General features: G+C 40.4%; 1 protein-coding gene across 5 annotated transcripts in view; it reads right to left on the reverse strand.

Moving 5' to 3' along the window:
* Positions 1-24,888, reverse strand: part of EXTL3 (exostosin like glycosyltransferase 3) — a 143,935-nt gene that overhangs the window by 67,489 nt on the left and 51,558 nt on the right. For 2 of the 5 annotated variants that reach the window (XM_059372484.1, XM_059372492.1), the window contains exon 1: positions 17,174-17,392. The exons of 2 other annotated variants lie outside the window; for them this stretch is intronic. The gene's annotated coding sequence lies outside the window, so the exon portion shown is untranslated. Of the gene's footprint in view, positions 1-17,173; positions 17,393-17,706; positions 18,700-24,888 lie in introns of those variants that run through there. One more of the 5 variants, XM_059372502.1, reaches the window with a different exon arrangement.

A 24,888-nucleotide genomic window follows, 5' to 3' on the forward strand; every position in this document is an offset into this window, starting at 1 on the left:
TCAGTGAATGTTCAGCCCTTTGAATATCTATAGTCTTATGTGGTGTCTCAATTCTAACACTCACAGGCCTAAGGGTTTTTCTCTTATCTCTATGAAAACTAAAATGCAAGTTACCAAGATTAGCAAACAAACACTCTAAGGGGGCTATAAAATCAATCTGCACACCATATGCTTTTCCAATTCCAACACTCCCTGCTCCCACCATACTTTTACTTTTTTTTTTTTTTTTTTTAATCTTGAGAGCAAAATATGCATTTTGTAGCAGTGGGGATTTCTATTTATCTAGCCTGCTATTTTGCCAAAACCAGAAACCTCTTCCAGTCTTTTCTCTAAGCATGAATAGACATGCTTCCAAAAACATACAAAATGTTTCAAATCGTGACTCTTTTAAGCACTGTCCCAATACAAAGAATGAGCTGGCTCAAGCTGTGCTCTTTTCCAATCTTCATCTCTCCTCCCCAAAAACCATGCCAAAAGACACTTGGATTGGTATTCTTTGTCTTTTCCATTTATGCACTAATTTTTTTTTTAAGATTTATTTGTTTTTTTGACAGACAGAGGATCACATGTAGGCAAAGAGGCAAGCAGAGAGAGGGGGGAGGCAGGCTCCCTGCTGAGCAGAGAGCCTGATTCTGGGCTCGATCCCAGGACCCTGCGATCATTATGCAAGCCAAAGGCAGAGGCTTCAACCCAATGAGCCACCCAGGTGCCCTTATGCACTAATTTTTGGGGGCCATTTTTAAAGACTTACCTCTTTCATAAAGGTTTCTCCAACTATACTAGATTATTCAACTCTCTAAACACATACTCTATTCAGTATCAGAGAATTAAGAACTTAATCAACTGTTCACTGGTTTTATTTAAGTAATTTATTTCTCACCAGCTGGATTAAATCTCTTTATAGAAAGAAACTATTTTTCTCACCACTTCTGAAATCCCCTCTACTAAACTCTACAAAGTTCAGGTACCTGATCACTGCTCAATAAATGGATGATACTAGCTCTAAGTCATAATTTATATATTCACTCTCCTTCAAGTTTAAGATTTACAGCCTAGATAGTCTTGGTCCAAGGAAAATAAAATATTGTAAAATAAGGGAATTTCACAGCCAGGAGGAGGCTTGAAGTCCACCTGGACTTGTTCAGGAGTCCACACACTTTCATAATTTAGGAATGTTACATAATTTCCTCCTTAAAGTGATGTTGAAAATCCCTACCTACCTCCAGAGGATTCAATAACATTCATGAAAAATATTTGTGGGACACAGCTAAAACAGTGGTGAAAAGAAAATGTATGCACGGAGAGCCTACATTAGAAAAGAGGAAAAGTCTCAAATCAATAACCTAGGCTCCTACCTCAAGAACCTAGAAAAAGAACAAAATAAACACAAAGCAGAAGAAAAGAAATAAAGAGCAAAAATCAATAAAAACCAAAAATGAAATATCAATAGAACAAAGAGGTTTGTCAAGAGTTTTGACAAACTTTCAAGACTGACAAAAATGGGGGGGGGGCACTTGGATGGTTCAGTTGGTTAAGCATCTGCCTTCAACTCAGGTCATGATCACAGGGGCCTGTTATCAAGTGCCACATTGGGCTCCCTGCTCAGTAGGGAGTCTGCTTTTCCCTCTGCCCCTCCCCTCTGCTCCTGCTCTCTCTCTCACTCTCAAATAAATAAAATCTTTAAAAAAAAAAAAAAAAACTAAGAAAAAAAAGACACAGATTGCCAGTGTCAAGAACGAAATAGGGAATATCACTACAGTGCCTATAGACATCAAAAATGTAATAAGGGAAGAATGAAAAAACTCTACACACATAAATTTGACTTAGAGGAAATGGAACAATTCCTTAAAAAACACAAACTACCACAACTTACCCAATATTAAATAATTAATTTTATAATTATTAAATAAATTAACTTTATAATTCTAAAACTCCCCAAAGAGTAATCTCTAGCCCCAGATAACACAATCTCTACCACAGGGAACACTTTCTAGTTCATTTTATAAACCTAGCATTTCCCTAATACCAAAACCAGACAAAAACAGTGCCAAAAAAAGAAAGCTACAAATAGCTCTCATGAATATAGGCACAAAACTACTTAATAAAACATTAGTAAACAAAATTCATAATATATTTTAAAAAACTAAATTGTGTTGCATTTAAGTAGGGAAGTATTATTTTCATATAGCTAATCTTACCCAGAATAATGAAAATCCTCTCCATTTATTCACACCTTCCTTGATTTCTCCTATCAAAATGTTCTGCCATTCACACACACACGCTGTCTCATACTAGTTAATTTTTATTTTATGTTTTTAAATCATCTGTTCTCTTGGTTCTTCACTCCTTCACAACTTTTTTTTTTTAATCTTATTTATTTATTTGGCAGAGATATACAGAGAGAGCCCAAGTAGAGCAGCAAGCAGAGGGAGAGGGAGAAGCAGGCTCTCCGCTGAGCTTGGAAGCCCAATGTGGAGCTCAATCCCAGGACCCTGGGATCATGACCCGAGCCTAAGGCAGCTGCTTAACCAACAGAGCCACCCACGTGCACCTCCTTCACCACTTTTAAAGACAGTGGTTCTTCACCAGTTCCTCCTTTGTCCTCCTCTTTCAGTCTTCACTTACTAGACCTAGCCAATTAGCTTCAATTAGCTCTCCTAACTGGATAACTGGATGACTCAAATTTACCTCTCTAAACTTGACCTCCTCCTGATATCTCTTTCACATGGTCAGTAACAGAGACATCCGTACCTTAATGTTCCAATGGCAGTAAGAGTACATCTATGATTACAAGGAGGGTACAGTACCAAGTTTCTTCTCCCAGCAAAGAGAGAGAGAAAAAAATTCTAACTACTTTGTACATAGAGATTTACCATGCAGATCATGGCTGATGCCCTACTTTCTACTATTTCCCTCCTCAAAAAAATTCTGCTGGTAACTGCAAAGTAGAATTCTTCATCTGTTAGCCACTCACTCCAAGGCTTGAAACAAACTATGTTCCTGGAAAGCAGAAGTGGTAAATAACTCAATTCAAACGTCCAAGAGGTAGGGTGCCTGGGTGGCCCAGTCAGTTAAGCATCCATCTCTTAATCACAACTCAGGTCATGATCTCAGGGTCCTGGAATCAGGCTCCACACTCAGCAGGAGTCGGCTTGAGGATTCTCTCCCTCTGGCCCTTCCCTTGCTCGTGCTCTCTCTCTCTCTAAAATAAATATCTTTTAAAAACAAAACAACAACAACAAAAGAAATCAAAGTCCAAAAGGTAAGCTGAGAAGTTGGGGTTCAGTTCTAATTTAGAATTCTTCATGCATTTGTATTCCCCCTCTTATCTTCTCATGACTATAACTCAATATACCAATGCCCTCTATTACTGCTTTTTCTTTGCAGTGGCCTTCTAGCATTCCTTACCACAACTGCCAAACTATCAGCTGGAACATTACCTGTAATCAGCACTCGGCTTTCAAGAGTTTGATGATACAAAACTATCCTACCAACTACTGACTGGACTTTTCTTCTTTTAAAACCAAACACTCTGATACTGAAACTCCTTGTCATGGACCTGGGATATCTCTGCTTATTCAGGTCTTCTTTTATGACTTTCAATAAACTTGTATAATTTTCTTCATGCCAGAAAAAAATCAGCAAAACTAAACTAAAACACTCAATGAAAAAAAAAAAAAAAAAAAAGCAGGAGGAGGAAAGAAGGGAATGGCGGGTTCCATTTGGGCTGCCATCATAGATCATATCTGAAAAGTATGGGGCAAGAAACAGAAAAATTCAACACTTTCCAGATTTTCTCACATGAGGAAACCAAAGCACAGAGGTTAGGTAATTTGCCTAAGATCACCCATACTAAATAAAACTTGGCTTCAAATCAAACTCTTAGACCTGCTTTGATGTGAAGGTTGATTTTAGAGTTGCCCACACTCTTAATCCCTTAACCATTACGATGAACTGCCTATGATATTAACTCAAGGAACACACATAAGGAACATGCATATTATACATAAATTATTTTAAAATTATCCATATTCTATTGCTTCACTGTAATCATGGATAATAATTATAATTACAACACAGTAATACTAATTCAGAACATAGAGCTAACACTACATTCATATTTAAAATATTTAACTGCTCTATCCCAGAAACTAATAATACACAGTATAACTAAATTGAATTTAAATAAAAATTTTTTTAAAAAGGAAAAAGGTATGTATCTGCTTTTAAAAAAAACAGAGAGAGACAATAATATACTCAGAAGAAAATATCTTTGCCAGTGTACCTATGATTTACCTGTGTATCTGATGCACATAGTACTATTTTTTTTCATGTAAGACAAACTGGCCCATCAACGAAGCAGAATTTCATTACAACCCAGGTGCAGGTTCTACAGATTTGTTTGTACATTGTTGCTGTAACTGCCACAAGCCCTTCAAATAAGGTAAACATAATTCTGTACAGGAAATCACTTCAGCAAGGTTGCTGAAAGCAGTATTTCAGAGGTTTGTTTTGTTTTTAAATACTAACAACCCAAAAGAACATCATTTCCTGATTTCCTACCAAACACAGGCATGACAAATAGCCTGTTACAGCAAGGTAGCACCTAGTTCAAAAATCAGGAAGTATGTTAATAATTAGTAAAACAATTCTCCAATACTAGCACTACTGTTAAGAGTCTGACTACTCTCTTTTATTGTTCAAAATAACAAAAGGCACTTTTCAGAGAAGCTAACTATAGATAAAAAATGACTGGTAAGAACTTCACAAGGTAAAGGAGATAGTGGCCATGTGTTGTTGTTTTTTTATTTAAATTCCAGTTAACATATAGTGGAACATTAGTTTCATGTGTGCAACATAGTGTTTCAACACTTGCATACAACACCCAGTAACTCATCACACCAAGTGCACTCCTTAATCCCCATCTCCTATTTCACCCCCACCCACCTCCCCTCTGGGAACCATCAGTTTGTTCTCTACACTTAAGAATCTGTTTCTCAGTTTGCCTCTCTTTTTTTTTTCCGCTTTACTTGCTCTGTTTCTTAAATTCCATATGTGAGTGAAATCATATGCATCGTATTTCTTTTTCTCTAACTTAGTTCACTTAGCGTAATACTCTCTTGCTCCATTCATGTCACTACAAAATGGCAAGATTTCATTCTTTTTTATTGCTAAGCAATATTCCATTGTGTGTACACACACACACACACACACACACACACACACACACCCCTCATCTTTTTTATCCATTCATCAGTCGATGGACACTTGGCTGACACTTGGGTTTATAATTTGGCTATTACAGGTAATGCTGCTACCTGTAAACACTGGCATGCGTGCACCCCTTTGAATTAGTGTTTCTGTATTTTTTGGGTAAATACCTAGTAGTGCAATTGCTGGACTGTAGGGCAGTTCTATTTTTAATTTTTTTTCAGGAACCTCCATACTGTTTTCCAGAGTGGCTATACCAGCTTGCATTCCCACCAACACTACAAGAGGGTTCCTCTTTCCACATCCTTGCCAACATCTGTTGTTTCCAGTGTTAATTTTAGCCATTCTGACAGGTGTGAGGTGATTATCGTATTGTAGTCTTGATTTGTATTTCCCTGATGATGAGTGATGTTGGGCATCTTTTCATGTGTGTTAGCCAACTGTATGTATTCTTTGGAAAAATGTGAATTCATGTTTTCTGCCCATTTCTTAACTGGATTGATTTTTAGGTGTTGAGTTTGGTAAGTTCTTTATAGATTTTGGATACTAACCCTGTATTAGATATGTCAAATATCGTCTCCCATTCCACAGGTTGCCTTTTAGTTTTGTTGATTGTTTCTTTTGCTGTGCAGAAGCTTTTTATTTTGATGTAGTCTCAATAGCTTATTTTTTCTTTTGTTTCCCTTGCCTCAGGAGAAAGATCTAGAAAAATGTTGCTACAGCTGTCAAAGAGGTTATAGCTTGTGTTCTCCTCTAGGATTTTTTTTGGATTTCAGGTCTCACATTTAGGTCTTTAAGCCACTTTGAGGGTTTTTTGTCTTTGGTGTAAGCCAGTGGTCCAGTTTCACTCTTTTGCATGTAGCTGTCCATTTTTCCAACACCATTTTTTCAAAGAGACTATATTTTTCCCACTGAATATTCTTTTTGCTCTGTTGAAGATTAATTCACCACACAGTTGTGGATTCATTTCTGAGTTTTCTATTCTGTTCTATTTCTATTCTATTCTGTTCCATTGATCTGTGTCCAGTTTGTGCCAGTACCATAGTGTTTTCTTCACTACAGCTTTGTAATATATATTGAAGTCCAGAATTATGATGCCTCCAGCTTTGCTTTTCTTTTTCAAGGTTGCTTTGGCTACTCAGGGTCTTTTGTGGTTCCATTCAAATTTTAGGATTATTTGTTCTAGCTCTGTGAAAAATGCTGATGGTAGTCTGATAAGGACTGCATTAAATGTGCAGATTGCTTTGGGCAGAATAGACATTAAGCAATATTTGTTTTTCTAATCCATAAGCATGGAATATTTTCCCATTTCTTTGTGTCTGTCTTCAATTTCTTTTATCAGTGTTTTATAGTTTCCCGAGTATAGATCTTTCACCTCTTTGGTTAGGTTTATTCCTAGGTGTCTTATTGGTTTTGATGCAACTGTGTATGGGACTGATTCCTTAATTTCTCTTTGTGCTACTTCATTATTGATGTATAGAAATGAAACACATTTCTGTACATTGATCTTGTATCCTGCGACTTTACTGAATGCATTATCAGTTCTAGCAGGCTTTTGGGACGTGTGTTTTCACAGTACAACAACCACAATAGCTTATTTACTGGACAAACCTAATTTGGATATAAAAGAAGGGAAACAGAAAGTTGTCACCAATTAAAAACCAAAATGAGGTAAGAAAAACTGACTGTACTCTGATCTACTGAGTTGAGAGTTAAGATAAAGATCCAGAGAACACCATCGGTAAGCCACCCTTATTACAGAGCTTTTAGAAAGAGAAAAACATGGGGGGGGGGTCTGTACTATGGTGAGTGCTGTGAAGTGTGTAAACTTGGCGATTCACACACCCGTACCCCTGGGGATAAAAATATATTATATGTTTATAAATATAAATAAATAAATAAATAAGAAAGAGAAAAGCAGGTATTCTTTGGACTCAAGAGCAGATTTCTAAGGCCAAAGATGTTCCACAAATACCACTCACAGACAAATCAAGGTATTAACAAGTAAACAAAGATTCTTGATTAACCCAGGTCACCTGTTTAGTCTGTGATAAACCTGAAACCTGAAGTCTCAATACCTTGGTAAGTCTTCAATTTGAAAATTATCCCATTTCCTATTATCTATTTCCCTTACCACCAGTTTGATAACATCCCACATACCAAAAACACATTGTCTCACCAGTCAGTTTTAACTAAGGTTACAAACCAGATTCACGACTCACTCAAGAATTTCTTTCAAATGACAGACCCAGGCTCAGTCTACATTAACTGAATCAGAACTTCAAAGCATGGGGCCCAGGTTCCTATGCTTTGACAGAACTCCCAAGTGATTTTAACACAGGGTACTCAACTCTAACTCAAAACCACTGGACTAACAAAGAATTAATGACAACCTCTATCCTGATCAATGACATCTGACTCAATGTAATTATAGATAACTAAGGAAGACAAACAACACCACACCTTATTCATGTAAGAGTTCTACAGATTACATCATACACCTTTGGAAGACATAGACAGTATGGGAGACTTTCATTTGTTATAAATTATATTTATTTATATTTACAGCATACTCTAGATAACATACTTTATACATATTATCTCATTTCATCCTCACATCAACCATCTGGGATTGGGGATTGTTATTTATCCTTTACAGATAAAGAAGTGGGAATCATTGAGGTTAGGCAACTTGTTCAAGGCCATACAGAAAGCAAGTTGAGGAGCCCAGGTACAAACCCAGGTCTATCTGACCTATAGCCTACTTACTACTCACATGTTTACTCTTTGTTTACTCAACATTCATTTTGCCTTCATTCATTTAAAAATAAGCATGTACTAGTTTTATAAAGAAAAATATTATCTTGCTGCAGTCCCTTCAAAGTACACCACACTAGATTTTTCAATAAATAATGTAACAATCAGCTTTTTGGAAAAAATAAAGTCAGATTCCTGCATGACAAACCAAATCCAAAAATAAATCCCAATGGATTCTAGAGGTAATTGTAGTAAGTGAAACCATAAAAAGAACAAAAAGAAAACATGTAGTATCATCTCAAAGTTAAGTACAGCCACTTCTATAAGAAATCAAAGAAAAACAATCTGTAGAAGTTCCACAGATGTGACTACATACAAATCAAAAGCTTCTATGTATTTAAAAAAAATGTTTAGATTCACTAAAAAGACTGGGAGAAGCATCTGCAACATGACTTCACTTTAAGAGAAGTAAAAGCAATACAACAGTGATCAAAGGAAATAAACAGGAAATTACAATGCATACTTCATTTTATTTTGCTTCATTTAATTGCACTTCACATGTACTATGTTTTTACAAGGGGAAGGTTTGCTGCAACCCGAGTCGAACAAGTCTATCTGCCATTTTTCCAACATTTGCTCACTTCATGTGTCTATGTCACATTTGGTAATTCTCAAAATTATTTCAAACATTTTCATCATTATTTTATTTGTTAAGATGATCTGTGATCAGTTGGTGTTACTACTGTAATTACTCTGGGGCACCAACAAACTGTGTCCAGCCAGAACGGCAAAATTAATAGACAAATGTGTGTGTATTCTGACTCCTCCACCTATGCTGTTCCCGTCTTTCCCTCTCCTCAGGCTTCCCTATTCCAAGATACAACAATACTGAAAATACGCCAGTTAATAACCCTGTGGTGGCCCATAAGTGTTCAAGTGATAAGGAGAGTCACACATCTTTCACTTTAAATCAAAACCCAGGAATGATTAGCTTAGTAAGGAAGGCATACTGAAAGCCAAGGAAAGCATGCTGAAAGTTGAGACAGGCCAAAAGCAAGGTCCCCTGTGCCAAACGAAACAAGCTGTAAATGCAAAGGAAGAATTCTTAAAGGAAATTAAAAATCTTCACACAAATAATAAGAAAACAAAATAGCCTTATTGCTGATACAGATGGAAGTTCAAACCAGCCATGTAACATTCTGTTAAACCAAAGCCTAATCCGGAGCAAGGCCCTACCAGTCTTCAACCAAAGCCTAATCCAGAGCAAGGCCCTAACAGTCTACAATTCTGTGAAGGCTGAGAGAGGCAAGGAAGCGGAGAAGAAAAGTCTGAAACTAGCAGAGGCTGGTTCGGGAGGTTTAGAGAAATAAGCCATCCCTATAACATCAAAGTGCAAGGTAAAACAAGTGCTGCTGTAGAAGCCACAGCAAGTTATCCAGAAGATCTACCTCAGATAATTAATGAAGATGGCTAATCTAAACAACAGATTATTAACGTAGATGAAATAGCGGCCTATTGAAATATGTCACCTAGGCCTTCCATAACTAGAGAAGTCAATGCCTGCCTTCAAAGCTTCAAAGGACAGACTATCTTGTTAGAAGCCAATGCAGCTAGGCTGAAGCCAATGCTCAATGATCATTGTGAAAATCGGAGGGCCCTTAATTGTGCTAGATTTACTCTGCCTGTGCTCTATAATGGGAAAAAATGCCTGGATGACAGCACATCTTTCTCCAACACAGATTACTGAATATTCTAAGCACACTGTTGAGACCTACCACTCTGAACAAAAGACTTCTTTCAAAATATTACTGCTCATTGACCACATTACCTGGTCACTCATGACCAAGAGCCCTGATGGAGATGGTAAGATTCATGTCGCTTTCATGCCTGCTAACACAATGTCCATTCTGCAGTCCACAGATCAAGAAGTTATTTCAATTCTCAAGCCATATATTCTTAAATAGTACATTAAATAGCTACCAGAGATAGTGATTTCTCTGACAGATTCCGGGCAAAGTAAATTGAAAACCTTCAGGAAAGGATTCACCATTCTAGGTGCCATGAAGAACACTTGTGATTCATGGACAGAGGTCAAAATATCAACAAGAGCTAAGACTGGAAGAATCTAATTGCAATCTTCATGGAGGACTCTGGGGAGAGGGTTGGGTTTCAAGACTTCAGTGCTGGAATAACTGCAGATGTGGTGGAAACAGAGAACTAGAATTAGATGTGGAGCCTGAAGATGGGAGTGAACTGCAGCAATCTTGTGATGAAACATTAATGGACGAGGAATTATTTCTTACAGATGAGCAAAGAAAGTAGTTTTTTGAGATAGAAACTACTCCTTGTGAAGATCCTGTGAAGACTGTAGAAATGACAACAAATGGGTCAGAATATTACAGAAACTTAGATGATAACATAGCAGTAGGTCTGAGAGGACTGACTCCAGATTTGAAAGAAGTTCTACTGTGCATAAACTGCAAACAGACAGCATCACATGCTACAGAGAAATTGTTTGTGAATGAAGAGTCAACTGATGTGGCAAACTCCACTGCTGTCTTATTTTAAAAAACTGCCACAACCACCCCAGCCTTCAGGACCACTACCCTGATCCATCAGCAGCTGTCAGCACTGAGGCAAGACCCTTCACTAGCAAAAAGACTGACCTGCTGAAAAATCAGATGACAACATATTTTAGCAATAAAGTATTTTTTAATTAAGGCTTATACATTTTTTAGACATAATGCCATCATACACTATTTTAATTGACTATGCTACAGTGTAAACATAACCTTTATATGCACAGGAAAACAAACAAACAAAAAATCATCTGACTTGCTTTATTGTGGTATTCATTTTATTGCAGTGATCTGGAGCCAAACCTGCAATGTCTCTGAGGTGTGCCCGCATACAAAAAAAGGGGCCCAAATAATAAATAGTTTTAAATGATTAATTATCCTGGCAATCATAGAAATGTTCAGATAAACAAGATACAATGACATTTTCCACATAAAAATAAACAAAGAGTTGTAAAATTAGAATATATGGTGCTAACCAGGATCAAGGATAACATTCCCACACTCTGCTGCTGGGAGTGAAAATTGGCAGTCCTTCCAGAACACAATTTGGCAGGAAGTGATAAGTGCCCTGAAACTGCCTCCACTCTAACCCCACAATTCCACTTCCAGAAATTATTACTAGGTAAGAATCACAAATGAGACAAAGGATTTAACTTCAAGAATATTCACATCACAACATTAAAAAGTATACCACTTAAGAGTACTATACATCCCTGCACTACATTGGCAGCTACACACTGTGGCAGGAAATCGCTTGTATTAGTAGGAAGGTAAACAGAAAAGTAATTTGCCACTTGTAACAGAAGTCTTTAAAGTGTTCAGCAATTTCACTTTCTAGGAATATATTCCATGTGAACACAGCTTTCTTTTTAACAGCATACAGAGAAAGAAAAGTTTAAATTAAATGTTCAAAATGAGAAGCATGGTTAAGTATTAAGTATGATAAAATCCATGTCATTAAAATGATTATCAAGCTGTCAATAAGTTTTTCAATCACTTTATATAAAATTGCAAAATGTTCACAATACACTGCAAAGTGGAAAAATACAGATTCCACTATACTGAAGAGAGGGGGAAGAAAGACAAGCTTTCAAAATTAAGGTCTTCAGGGGCACCTGGGTGGCTCAGTGGGTTAAGCCTCTGCCTTCGGCTCAGGTCATGATCTCAGATCTCTGGGATCAAGCTCCACATCGGCCTCTCTGCTCAGTGGGGAGCCTGCTTCCCCCTCTCTCTCTGCCTGCCTCTCTGCCTACTTGTGATCACTTTACGTCAAATAAATAACTAAAATCTTAAATAAATAAATAAGGTCTTCAGCTGGATTTTGCTAAAGTGTCTTCCTGGAGCAGTCACTGACATGCAAGCACCTGGAGTATAAACTAATTTCTCCAAGGTTTTCATGTCTCGAGAAAACATGATTTTTATTTTACACTATGAATGAGACAGAGAACTGAAGTAAAACTGTGCGAAGTCATACATAAATCAGCTTTAGGACTCAGGCATCCAACTGCAACCTTCATGGGTGAATTCAAATCCAGACTCCACAGTTTTGCTGCCCCTTTCCTTTACCCCCTGATTCACTGGGTCCCCCTAACTTCACAATTTCTTGTCCTTCTGGACTCATATTCTCTTTATCCTTTTTTAATTCATAAATTAAAGGACTGAACTAAATGACCTCAAAGAGCCTTTTAGATTCTTGGACCCCACTGATTTACCACCAACTGGCACACAAAAAGCACATACATACCTATTTTACTGTGGGGTAAAATTTTACTCACATGTCAACTTAGGGCAGCAAGACTCTTCCCAAGACCTCCTTTTGTGTCACCTCCAAGGTTTTAAGCATAATGCTTTCTTTGAAGGCCCCCCTTAATTTTCCACTGAACCCATTAATAACAGGGTGCCCATCAATTACTTTCTAAGCCATAGTGCTTCTATATTTTACAGCTCCACTTCAGAGATAAAAACCTCACATTGGGAAAAGTAAGTCAAGGCTGGAAAAAACTTCAGGATACAAAAAGATTTTATCAGTCTGGACTATCCAAGCAGATGAAATTTAATAGAGATAAAGGCAAAGTTCAGCACTGTATCTTAAAACTACATGGAAATGACATGGTTTAACAGTAGCAGAGACATAAACAGAGCTGTAATTTCAGTTGATGAAAATTTCAGGAAGTCAAGAATATAGGACGGGTTAGGGAAAGACAGTCCTTACCATCTTGTTTTTCTTTTCTTTTTTTTTTTTTTTAACCCAGTGTCAAAATGGAAAAGAGTAATGGTTACTCTCTGCTCTGTAAGGTAACACTATAGGTTGACTCCCGTAAGCTGTGCTGAGTCCACTTTAAAAGGGACAACATTAACAAAGTAAATGGAGGGCAGAGGACTAAGAAGCTGATGAAGGGATTTGAAACTGTCAAATAAGAAACATCTGAAGGAAATGGGAATATTTACCCTGTGCAATAGAAGAGCTAGGAAAAGGAGAGCAGTAACTACAGGAGCCCTCAAAGTGAAGCAAAAGAATGAAGTCAGTAGGTAGAGACTTTAGCAAAATGGACTGTATATTACCATGAAAGGGAGATTACCACAGTTAGAAATGCAAGCTCTGTATCACTGAGTCCTCTAATTTTCTTTCCTCCAGAAAAGCCAGAAATTTTTATCTGAAATCTCCCCATTTCTGAAAGTCCACTGCTAATTTAAGTTTTTGCATAATCTGGGCAGCCAAATGATATGTATGCAGGCCTCTTTTGACAAAGCACACCAGTTTGCAATTTGTGTCTTGGGAAAACATGATGGCTACCTTCCAACATCTGAAAAACTGTCACAAAGAAGAGGCAGAGACATGTTTTACACTGCCCTAAAAGGTGACAATTACAGAGAGGCCAACTGCATGTCAACAAGGGAAAAGAAAACTAGTTTACAAATTCCAATGAGACGTATTCAAATGGAGACAGGTCAATAAGTAGTATTGGCCGGGTCAAGAATTCTGCACTTATTACCACTGGCCTTGGTCAAAACCTCCCCACATCTCAGTTTTCTTTCTTACCTTCCCTTCCCCTCAAAAGAAGAAACAGTATTAACATTTAGCCATCTATCTCTCAGAATTACTGTAAAAATCAAAACCCATGTAACAAAAAAAGAAATACATAAAAGTACTCTATAATGGCAAAGAACAATAGTAATTATGACATTATCATAACCTGCCATCATAAGGTATTTATCTATTTCTTTTATTATACAAGCTAAGGGTATACTCCCAATCTAATTCATTTCCTGCCACAGAATATCAAACATTTGTTGAAAAAAATGTTTAAAGTGTTTTAAAAATGCTAAATGTTGAGAGAACAAAGTTAAAATGATAACAATATAAAGAAGATAGGATAACAGAGAAAACAGTCACCAAAGCAAACATCCAGGATGTTAATCATTAACATTACCAACTAGTCTAAAAGGAACTGCACACAACTGAACACACAAAAGTAAGGACACATGTATGAGGGGCTGATGCACTAGGGCAGACAGTGATAAACTACAGCCAGCTGCCTCTTTTGTAAATAAAGTTACACTAGAACACAAACTTGCTCATTCAGTTATGGATTACATGTTTGTACTACTGTATGTATTTATTGTATATATGTATTATGTAGATGCTGCTTTCGCTCTGCAGTAGCAGAGCTGAAGAGCTGCAAAACCTAAAATAGTTATTATTTGGTCCTTTACAGAAAAAATTTACCTACTTTTCTGTAAAAGTACTCTTCGGTTGTAAACCACACAGGTGGCTGAATGATGAGATACCTCATCTTCCTGTGGCTCCATCCCTAGGATTTTACTGGGTCGTTTCGATGCATGTGAGCAAAATCCCAAACTAAACATTAAAGCCTGAGTATAGGGGAGATAAATGTGCGCTAAATGGAGACCCCATATTCCTCTACACACTCAAGATTACAAAATTTTTAATACTATCTCTCTTCCACCTAGTAATATCACCAAAAAGATGTGAAAAATTCCCCGTGTACAAGGAGTGTGGGACTGATTCAGGCAGGAAAAGATCATGCTACCTCCATCCCTCTTAAGTTCTCAAACTCTCATATGTCTAAGCTCGACTATTTGCATGGAACATACAAATGCATGAAAAATCTTTTGGTTATCCTATCATTATAGGTTTTCAAAGTAGTTACCAAAAATTAAGAGGAAATAAAAATAAAATGGAAATAAATATGCTAACAGAAGTTTTCTGATATAAACTTAATATCCAGCAGAAATAAGTGCAGTTTTAGGACTTCATGGAAGATTCATATTCTTTGGCTCATTCTGAACTTATTACCACATGCAAAGTCGCTCAAATCTCTACCAACGGTAGATTGAGACAGATCTTCATTTTCCTAATACCTGACTCTACCTCTATTTCTGGCAATATTTCCAACCCTCCTCCAGGGCATTACTTGCCAGTCTCACCTCAGATAGGGAACACACACACACAGCCCTTCCACCATTCTCTCCTGCACCGAGACTTTTCACTCAACAGATAGCCTAGTGCCCAGAGGGAAAGGGCAAGTCCTTATCTAATCCCCACATTCTTCTTACAGCTTCCAACCATCCTTTGAACCTTCCACTGTGTCCTGTAAGTCCACTACTCAGGCTTACTCCATGTCTTATTTCTCTCTAACCTGCTCATTTAAAGTCTTTTTACTCATAGGTTAAAACTCTGAGACCTAATCATTAAGAGGTTCCAACTACATGCCAAACATTTAATGCCAGTTTGTTGGGTTTTTTTCCCCCTAGAAAATGAAGAGAAGGGGCGCCTGGGTGACTCAGTGGGTTAAGCCTCTGCCTTCAGCTCAGGTCATGATCTCAGGGCCCTAGGATTGAGCCCCCGCCACACCACCATCGGGCTCTCTGCTCAGAAGGAAGCCTGCTTCCCTTCCTCTCTCTCTGCCTGCCTCTCTGCCTACTTGTGAAGTCTCTCTGTCAAATAAGGAAATAAAAATCTTAAAAATAAAATAAAATAAAATAAAAAGAAAATTTAAAAAAGAAAATGAAGAGAAATATGAAGGAATGAAGACACACTCTTGACAATCATTTGGTTAATAGGCATGCCCCCTGAGACCACAGACCACATCTTCAGGTATTAAATAAATATCTCAAGATTCTAACGATCCACAATTCTAATTCTCCTCCAGAAAGCATTTAAGCGAGTTTCCCACATACTTATATGTACTTACAATTCCTCAGCCTCCCCCAGAGGTGGAAGATCAGGAAATTCCCACAGGATAAGGTATTTTTAACTCACCAAGTAACAGTTTTAGATGAGGAAATATTTAAGTCCCCCTGCTAAATAAGTTGTTGAGAATGTTTAGCTTTACTCAAGACTATCAAGAACCCACAGGTTACTATCCCAGGCACTTCAGATATACCCTATAATAACTGGATAGAACACACCAAAACTAATCTTGAGCAAAACAGGGTAAAATGCTGATAGTCTCCATGATCGCAACACACAAAGATCTTTTAAAAACAAGGAAACATGAGGAGCCCAGCCTTCAAAACTGAAGCTACCTAAATTAGAGCGAAAACAGGACAAAGTGAGGGGAAGAACCGCTAAAGACACCTCTTAAGTAAATCACATAATGCGGGGGGGGGGGGGGGGGGGCTTACGCTGTTCTGATTTCCTCCTCCTCTTGCATTGGAGTTGAACTAAGAGGACTTGTCAGAAGCCCTTAAGAATTTGTTAAAAGGAAAGAAAAGAAGTCCAGGCCAACAAATTCGAGTCTTTTGAGAGCTACAGATAACAAAGAGGAACTGAACCACTGGCTCAAAGTGGAGAAGAGATATACACACTATCTGCAGTCTGGCAGCCCTGCCTGATCTTCAAAGCGCTCGGATTCGTCCTGTCCCCTGCAGCGCGCGGGTCGGGTCACCGGCTAAGATTTCAGTAGCGTGGACAGGCACTCCGCAGTCCCTCTCCTGCCCAGGCAGCGTTAGGCCCATCGCTATAGAGCTGGGCCTGGGCGCAAGAGTCTCAGATGCAGAGAACAGCGGCCCCTGGACCCTCGGACAGGAAGTGGCTATTCCGACTGCAGGCTTATGATCAAAGGAGGTGAACCCCTGAAAAGAACCAAAGCAGGAGCAGCTGCAGGCGACTGTGTGTGAACGCGGCGCGAAGCAGATGGTGGGAGTGTGTGCACAGGGAACAAGGGAGGGGGGCAGACCCGGGCTGCCCCTCCGTCCACAGAAGATGCTCTTACCCAAGCAGCTGGACAAACACAGGGGGCAAAGGAAGGGTGGAGGGCTTAGGCAGAAGACGCTGCACAGCCTGAAGACGAGCTTCCAGAAAAAGGGGTGGAGGTGGGTACGCGGCAACCCCAACGGGCTACCAGGGACGCCGGGGAGGAGGGAGGGTCGCGTTGAGAGCCCCCGGAGCCCGGTTACCCCTCCTCGCTGGTGGCTAAGGCCCTGGAGGTCCTCCCCCCAGACCCTCGAGAAGGCTGGGAAGGCCTACTCCGAGGCTGCACGCCCCCGCCGCGAAGGGCGGCAGCCTCCCCGCGGCTCCCGCGGCCCCGGCACTGCCGGACCCGGTCCCTCCCGCCCCCCTGCCCGGTGCCTAGCGCTTGGGGCCAGCCCCCGATCCCTACCACGAGCGCTTCCGGGCCGCCGCCCCCGGCTGCTCCGAGCTCCAGCCGCCGCCGCCGCCGCCGCCGCCAGGAGTCCGACCGGCTTCCAGTTCAGGGACGAGCCGCCGCCGCCTGCGCGAAACTCGGGTACCCCAAAGCCGCTCTCGCCGCCTGCTGTCCGCCTTCCAGGCCGCGCCGGATCCTCCGCTCCCCCTGCCGGCGGGCAGCCATTTCCGACAAGCGACTGCGGAACTTGCCGAAGTGCGCCGGGCCGGAAATGGCCGAACCTGGGCGCTCGGGAGCCCGGGAGGCGGGGGACGGTCGCCACTTTCCGGACTGCGTCCGAAGGGCCGCCAAGGCCTCGGGCTCCGCCGCCGGGCTCGCCTGAGTCCGGGGGCAGCGGCGGCGGCGGCGCCGGGGATTGTGGGAAACGCGCGGCGAAAGCGAGGGCGACGGCGGCCAGCCCGAGGAGCGGGAAGGAAGGACGCGGCGGGCTCCGTTGGGCCCTCAGACCGGCGTCCTACGGATGCCCCTCGCCCCTTAGAAGAACCTACCTACGGAGTGCGGAGAGAATGCCTCCGACAGCTCTGGAACGGGTTCCGACTCCGAGAAGCTCGGCCGCTTCGAGCAGGCCCGGTGAAATCCAAGTCCAAAAATCAACCCAAACCGGTAGAAAAGGCCCTCCTCAAAGAACGGACCGTCCCCAGCAACAGTCTGGAGTTTTGAAACACTTTGAATGTAACAACAAAGAAAAGGCCTGGCAGCTTGGATGCTTAACAAAACAAACAACAACAAAAACCCCCGGGGCTTTACAAAAACAATAGCTTAATCCAATCCTGTAGCAAAATCAACCAAAACTAGGAGGAAAAAGCAATACCGTTTGCAATACTGAAGAGCCAAGCCCTGTGAACCTGCAAGGGCCCCCTATCCTTCAGTCAGTCTTAAGAGACCCTCACACCTGCAAAGTCAGCGCAGAATCTGAAACAATGGGGGTGGGCGAAGCAACTCTACCAGTCTGAAAAGACCCACCTGATCATTATTGTTAACTCAAGAAGGAGTTTAAACATTATTTAAAATCTATAAATGGATTCACTATTTTCTTAACATGTTTTTAATCCTCCAGATGGGCAGGGCTTCTGCTCCAAGGTTTCCTGAGCAGGGAACCCAGAACACCCAGAACACACCAGAACCAAGAATAGCGGGGCACCTGGGTGGCTCAATGGGTTAAAACTTCTGCCTTCGGCTGAGGTCATGATCCCAGTATCCTGGGATCGAGCCCCGCATCGGGCTGTCTGCTCCGCGGAGAGCCTGCTTCCTCCTCTCTCTCTCTCTGCCTGCCTCTCTGCCTACTTGTGATTTCTATCTGTCAAATAAATAAATAAAATTTAAAAAGAAAAGAAAGAAAAAAAAGAACCGAGAATAGCTGGGGAGGGCCAGCGGTAGGCTCCTATCCCTGTGCGTGGGTGGTCTGGCACTCTAGCCAAGCTGCATCCCCAGAGACAGCTCCACAGCTGCCATATCCCACCCATACACCCTTCCTGGTAGAGCCCAGGCCCACGCTCTAGCTAGGAGGCCTAGAAAACACTGAAGATTGATTAGTTTCCCACAGGGGACAGTTTGAGCTGAAGATTCCACCCCCCAAAAAACTTTAAGAAACCTAGCAAACCGTTTTCCAGAACACACCCTTCATTCCTCCCTCTGACCCTCCTTTTTCTTCTTTCCTGACACCTCCTTACTCACCCCTATTTCCCTTTCTCCTCCTACCTCACCGTTTTCCTCACCTTTATTACTCTATGCTAGTAGTTTATCACTATGAGCAAATATTCAAAGTCCTACCACTATCATGTATGTACAACAACCTTTCTAACTTTTAACCAGTGTGTTCAGGAAAGGGGGGGAGCAAATTTTTAAAAATCAGAAGCATTCCAGGAAATGAAAATGAGGAAGACATGCCCAAATAACCCTGAATAATCTAAGGTTGTCTTTTTTTCCTTTCTCTCTCTCTTTTTTTAAACAGCTCATCTTCTTGGCTCTCCTCCAGAGCTCTGTGGCAGCAGGCAGAAGTCTGGCAGTGTGGGAGGAGACAAACAGAAGCCCAGAAGCCATGGTAAGTATTACCAGGTATTGGTTCATCTCCACACAAGAGAGGGCCTGCAGATAGCTGCTACCTAGAGGACTCAGCCTAAATGTCTCCTGCACATCCAAGTGACTTACCACATGGTTTTCCCTATGGTTGATTTCCTTGATTCTGAAGATAGATAAACTTTAAGAAGAAAAATGGCACCCAATGGAAATTTGGTGTCTCGACTTCAGTAGAGCTCTGGGTGCTAACCATCCTCTTCCTTTGGATCTTTTGAGCCGGTCCTCTCTCTCACTTTTTCTTCTTCCTTTCAAACAGTTCCATATTCAGTCTCTCCCTCTGGCTCCTGTTCCTTCTCCTGTCTCCTAAGAGATGTTGTTCCCTGAAAAGTAATGACGGGCCACTTTCTGATTCCTCTCCACAGTCTCTTCGTTGCCAGTGTCAACAGCTCCCTTGCATCGCATGCATGCTCCTCTAAGCAGATTCCTGTCTTTGAGTCCCTGTCTTCGAGCTGCACTCCAGACATAAGCACACCATCATCATCCTATCAATACATGTTTTATGAATACTTAATTGCCAAGCAATAAGCTAAACCCTTTGTAGGCATTGTCTCATTTTAACCCTTACAGGGAGCTATAAGGAACAGAGACTTAAAGAAGCCAAATAAGTACAGTGCCCAAGATCACAGAGTAGGGTACAAAGTACAACAGGAACTCCAAGTCCTCCAAACTCCAAAGCCAGTATTCTTGACCAGAACAATATGACTGTCTCGCCAGGACTTTAAATTTACTATATCCCGCACCGAACTTCTTTACCCCCTCCCCGTTTGCTCTCCTCAAATGTCCCTGTTTATAATGGTGTTACCATTATCTTTCCTAACATAGAAACTCAAAACCTGGCACCATCTTCATTTTTCTCTTCACCCTCACATTAGATCAATTTCTAAGACCTAACAATTTCATGTATAGGATCTCTACCACCTCTTCTCTGCAGTCCCACACTTAGTTCCTGGATCCAAGTCCTCATTATTCCTCTCTTGGGCTGTTACCTTAACTCTGCAGTTTCTGGCTTGGAAAATACAATCACATTCACAGTAACTGTCCTCAAGAAAGAAAACCAAGACAGTAAGATATGCAATGAAACTAGTTTACTGATCACTCCATATTGTGACCTTTTACAACATTTATTGTCTCTACTTTGCATTTTGGAACTCAATCAAATAGTTTTGCTTTGTTATTTAACTGTCATATATGCAGATCTTTATACGCTTCAAGGAACCCAGTATGCCTTTGGTACCAAAGCAGGAGCCTGTGGGTCTTCTCTCTAGAGCACAGTCACAGGGACTTTGCAGTGCCCAGTCTGCCTCTTTTTGTTCCAGATTTTAAGTTCCTGGAAAAGAGACACGATTGTCCTGGCTTGGGTCCTGTGCTGACCCCTTGATCAATCAGCTTTGGCTAAGCAGCAGATCGGCCTTGTCTAAATACAGCAATGAGAGCCTCTCCTATAAATACGGCATGTTCCCAGAAAAGGAAAAGGCATACACCACTGTTTATTTGTTTATTCATTCATTCCATCAACAAATAGTTGAGCATTCTCTCCAAATACATGCAGGGTTTTTTGCACGTATGCAAAATGTTTAAAATATAACACTTCTCTCACACCATGAAACTCATAACATAAAAAGATAAAAAATCACCAGATAAAAAGCATAACAATATTCACCCATAAGAGACCCTCAATTCAATTATATATGATGGAAAATAATTCAGCACACCCTGCATGAGCCTGTGGTGGTAAAAGTAATCAGAAGTAATGTGTGCACGTCAACAAAACAAATTCACAACAGCACCACAAGGAATAGACAGATACAGAAAACAACCTCATGTCCATCAGGGATAGACTAGATCAACAAAGTGTAGTGTACTCACCCAAATGAATACTTTACAGCAATGAGAATGCCCTACAAATATATACACCAATACTGGGGAAGCTCGCAAACAACATTAAGCAAAAGAAGCCAGACAGGAGGAAAGTACCTGGGCTGTGATTCCATTTATGCAGAGTATCAACACAGGCAAAACTAATCTACCCCAAGGAGCAGCGACCAGAAGAGAGTGTGAAAGGAGCTATGTGTGTGCTGGCCACGCTCTGTTTCTTGAGCTGCACGCTGCTTACACCTGTTATCAGTTTGTCAAAATTCATCAAGTTGTACACTTGTGTTAGTGTCCTTTTCTATATGTATATTATCCTTCAATAAAAAGATTTTTCAAGTAAGTAATTCAGTCCACAACATGGAGCCTTTAAGCACCTTGGAGCTTTGTCACTATGAATATCCTAGCGTTGCCAATACTGTCACCCTACCCCACCATTACACCACCTCCTTAGAGACCCTTTGGAAATAGCCACCATTCTTATCTAAGAGCTTCAACCTTTCTAGCCCCAGCTGATCAGACTTCTTCTTATCTGGAAACTTGGGAGCAGGAGTCAGGTGATAAAAGTGCCTCATCTAATAAATTGTATGGATTTGGAGGAAAGGATCTCTGGACATGGGCACAGTGATAAGCCAAGAATGCTGGTCTGCAGAAAATAGAGCCAACACACAGAGTGAAGCAAACAGTCCTGTGGGAGATGGAGAAGCCTCAGAGGTTGCGCACTCTCCAGCTCTGGTCGTATATATCCCAGGTGTCACTGGGTATCCTTGGGATTGCTCATGTAGCCTTGCTATTGAAAAACAGAAAGAAAGAAAGGCAGGCAGAAAGGCCTTACTTATTTAAGCTAGTGCAAATACGTTTCTGTTTGTGGAATGTATTATCTCATTTAGTCCTAACAACACTACATAGTAAGTACCGTCACGATTCCCATTTCACAACTGAGAAAACGGAAGCCCAGAGAGGTTATGTAACTCACCCAAATCACACAGCTGGTCAGTGGTGGTGCCAGGATCTGGACCCAAGTACTCTTGACTCCAAAGGCTAAAATCTTAACAACCATATTACACCACATTGCAAGAGAAATGCTGGAGATGGCAATGCAAATTGTATGTTGCATTAATGGATTGAACAAACAGAGGCATCTGATTCTGTTAAATGAGTTCAAATGGTACAAATAATTGAAAGATTGGCTGCTTAAGAAGTTGGTATTTCTTTCTTTCACAAGGGAATTATACTTTGAGTCATAGATGTTAGAGAAATAGAAAATGCATGGAGTGTGATAGATTATACTAATGAGACTGTGTTGTTACATCAGGAAATTTATTTTATAGATTTCAGGAAAGAACTCCCTTAGAAGATCCTCACTGATGACCTGTTTTTCCCAAAATGTAAATATCCAGGAGAAAGGGGCTTTACTCCTATAGAAGGAGAAATTGATAAAAGTTAACTTCAAGTCGTAGAGGGAGAGAGGCACCCATGGTCACTTTCCATGATGATGGCTGCCAGACCCACAATCCACTCAGCAAGGCTTCCAGATCAATCACCAGCAAGCCACTGGTGACCCCCAGCAACCTTCAAAAGGTATGATTCAGGAATTATTGGTGAGTTTAAGTCAGATAAGAACTCGTCCTATCTGTAGTGCTTTGATTTTAAAGGAAAGTGCTGACAGCCACTATTCAAGATCTTTTCTAAATATAAATGATTGAGCAGTTTTGTGGCTTATAATTAGAACAATGCATGACAATTCCTAGATTAGAGTTCCAAGGTTACTCTTTTCTTTGGTCCATCAATGCCAAAGAGACAAAAGGTCATCTTCTGAGGCTCCATGGATGGCACTCACTAGCCTGCTAAGTGGCTCACTCTGAAAGTTCTGGCTTTGATGTTATCTTTTAAAAGAGGCTCTTTTTTATCTGGCAAAATCTGAATAGGACAGTTTGCAAATAATTTGTAGTAAGAATACTGAGTTAACATCACCTCTAAAACAGAGCACACATTACTGTCAAAAAAGGATTTGTTGGGGCACTTGGGTAGCTCAGTCAGTTAAGTGTCTGCCTTTGGCTCCAGGCATGATCCTGGGGTCCTGGGATTGAGCCCCATGTCTGGCTCCCTGCTTCCCTGCTCCACAGGGAGCCTGATTCTCCCTCTCTGCCCCACCCCCCATTCATGCTTGCTCTCTCTCTCTCTTTCAAATAAATAAATAAAATCTTTAAAAAAAAAAAAAAGGATTTGTTAACTCCTTGCCTCATGTCATAGTACTCACTACCTTCTATGTGGCTGTGAAAAAGAAATTTTGTACTAGTTTCACATTCATTAGGATGCTTAGCCTGGTTCAAACCGGTTATCTACATAAGAAGTGTAATCTGTAATGACCAGTTAACATTTCAAAAATTAGCTGTCATCCCTAAAAATACAATGTATCTGCCTGTAAGGTCTCTTCTTCCTTCAAGTGCTGTCTCTTCTGTGACTTCTTATTCTCTCCCTACCATGTCAGCATAGCTTTGCAGGGGCAGTCATGTCTGATGATCAGTAAGTATCAAAATGCCATCAAAATTTCCTAAGCTTGTTCCTGGAAGTTCCAAGTAATGATACATATGTTCCCCGCCACAAAAATACAGGTTCCTAACATTTACTCTAATATGCTAGTGAGTGCAAAAATGTGCTCAGCTAAACACAGCATGCCTCAACATAGCATGTCTGAGTGTTTGCAGAATTTCGCACAATGAGAGCTGTAACCAGAAAAAAAGAAAAAAAATTAGGGAGAGCACTGACAGCTGAGTTCCAATGTCACACTATATGCAGCTCTATGACTTCAGGAATGTCCTTACACCAAAAAAGCTACCCATAGATTCAAAAAGGCTTGCTATGCTTTCACTTAAAAATACCTCAAGTAAACAAAGCATTCCAATTGAAAATTGGCAAAATGTCAAAGAAGTGCTTACAGAACATCAATTAATTTCTTAGTTAGCCAATTTGGTTATAAAATCAAAATTGAGGGGCACTTGGGTGGCTTAGTGGGTTAAGCCTCTGCCTTCAGCTTAGGTCATGATCTCAGGGTCCTGGGATGGAGCCCTGCATCAGGCTCTCTGCTCAGCGGGGAGGCTGCCTCCCCCTCCCTCTCTGCCTACTTGTGATCTCTCTCTCTCTGTGTCAAATAAATAAATAAAATCTTAAAAAAAAAAAATGAAACCAAATGAAAATGTGGTATTTCTAAAAAAAAAAAAAAAGAAAAGAAAATGTGATAGTTCTACAAATCCATCAGTTCTGGGGGCCACAATTAACAATCCAAAGCTCACCTCTAATGGATAGTATCAGATACGTCGTATCTTTTAAGTAATCTCTACACCCAACATGGGCTTGAACCTACAACCTCCAGATCAAGAGTCACGTGCTATGCCAACTGAGCCAGTCAGCGCCCCCAGAAAGTTCATTTTCTGTAATAAGGGACACAAATAATAACATTGTTATTATTATAACATTATAAAGAAATACACACCTATAAAATGAAGAGGTGATTATTTAGAAAAAGGGCAAATGAGATAAATGATGCAAGTAATCAAAAAATACATTAATTATATGTAAAATATACTAAATATGAAAATATTTTAAAAGTTCAAACAGCACCATGCATTTCTATTACTTTTATGTACATTTAAATATGCTGTAATGATGTTCACTTTTTATATATTTCCTCTTTAATTAGCTTAAATAATAAACATCTAAATACC

The sequence above is a fragment of the Mustela nigripes genome, chromosome 1 (assembly GCF_022355385.1).
Source record: "Mustela nigripes isolate SB6536 chromosome 1, MUSNIG.SB6536, whole genome shotgun sequence".
NCBI classification, from domain to species: Eukaryota; Metazoa; Chordata; class Mammalia; order Carnivora; family Mustelidae; genus Mustela; species Mustela nigripes.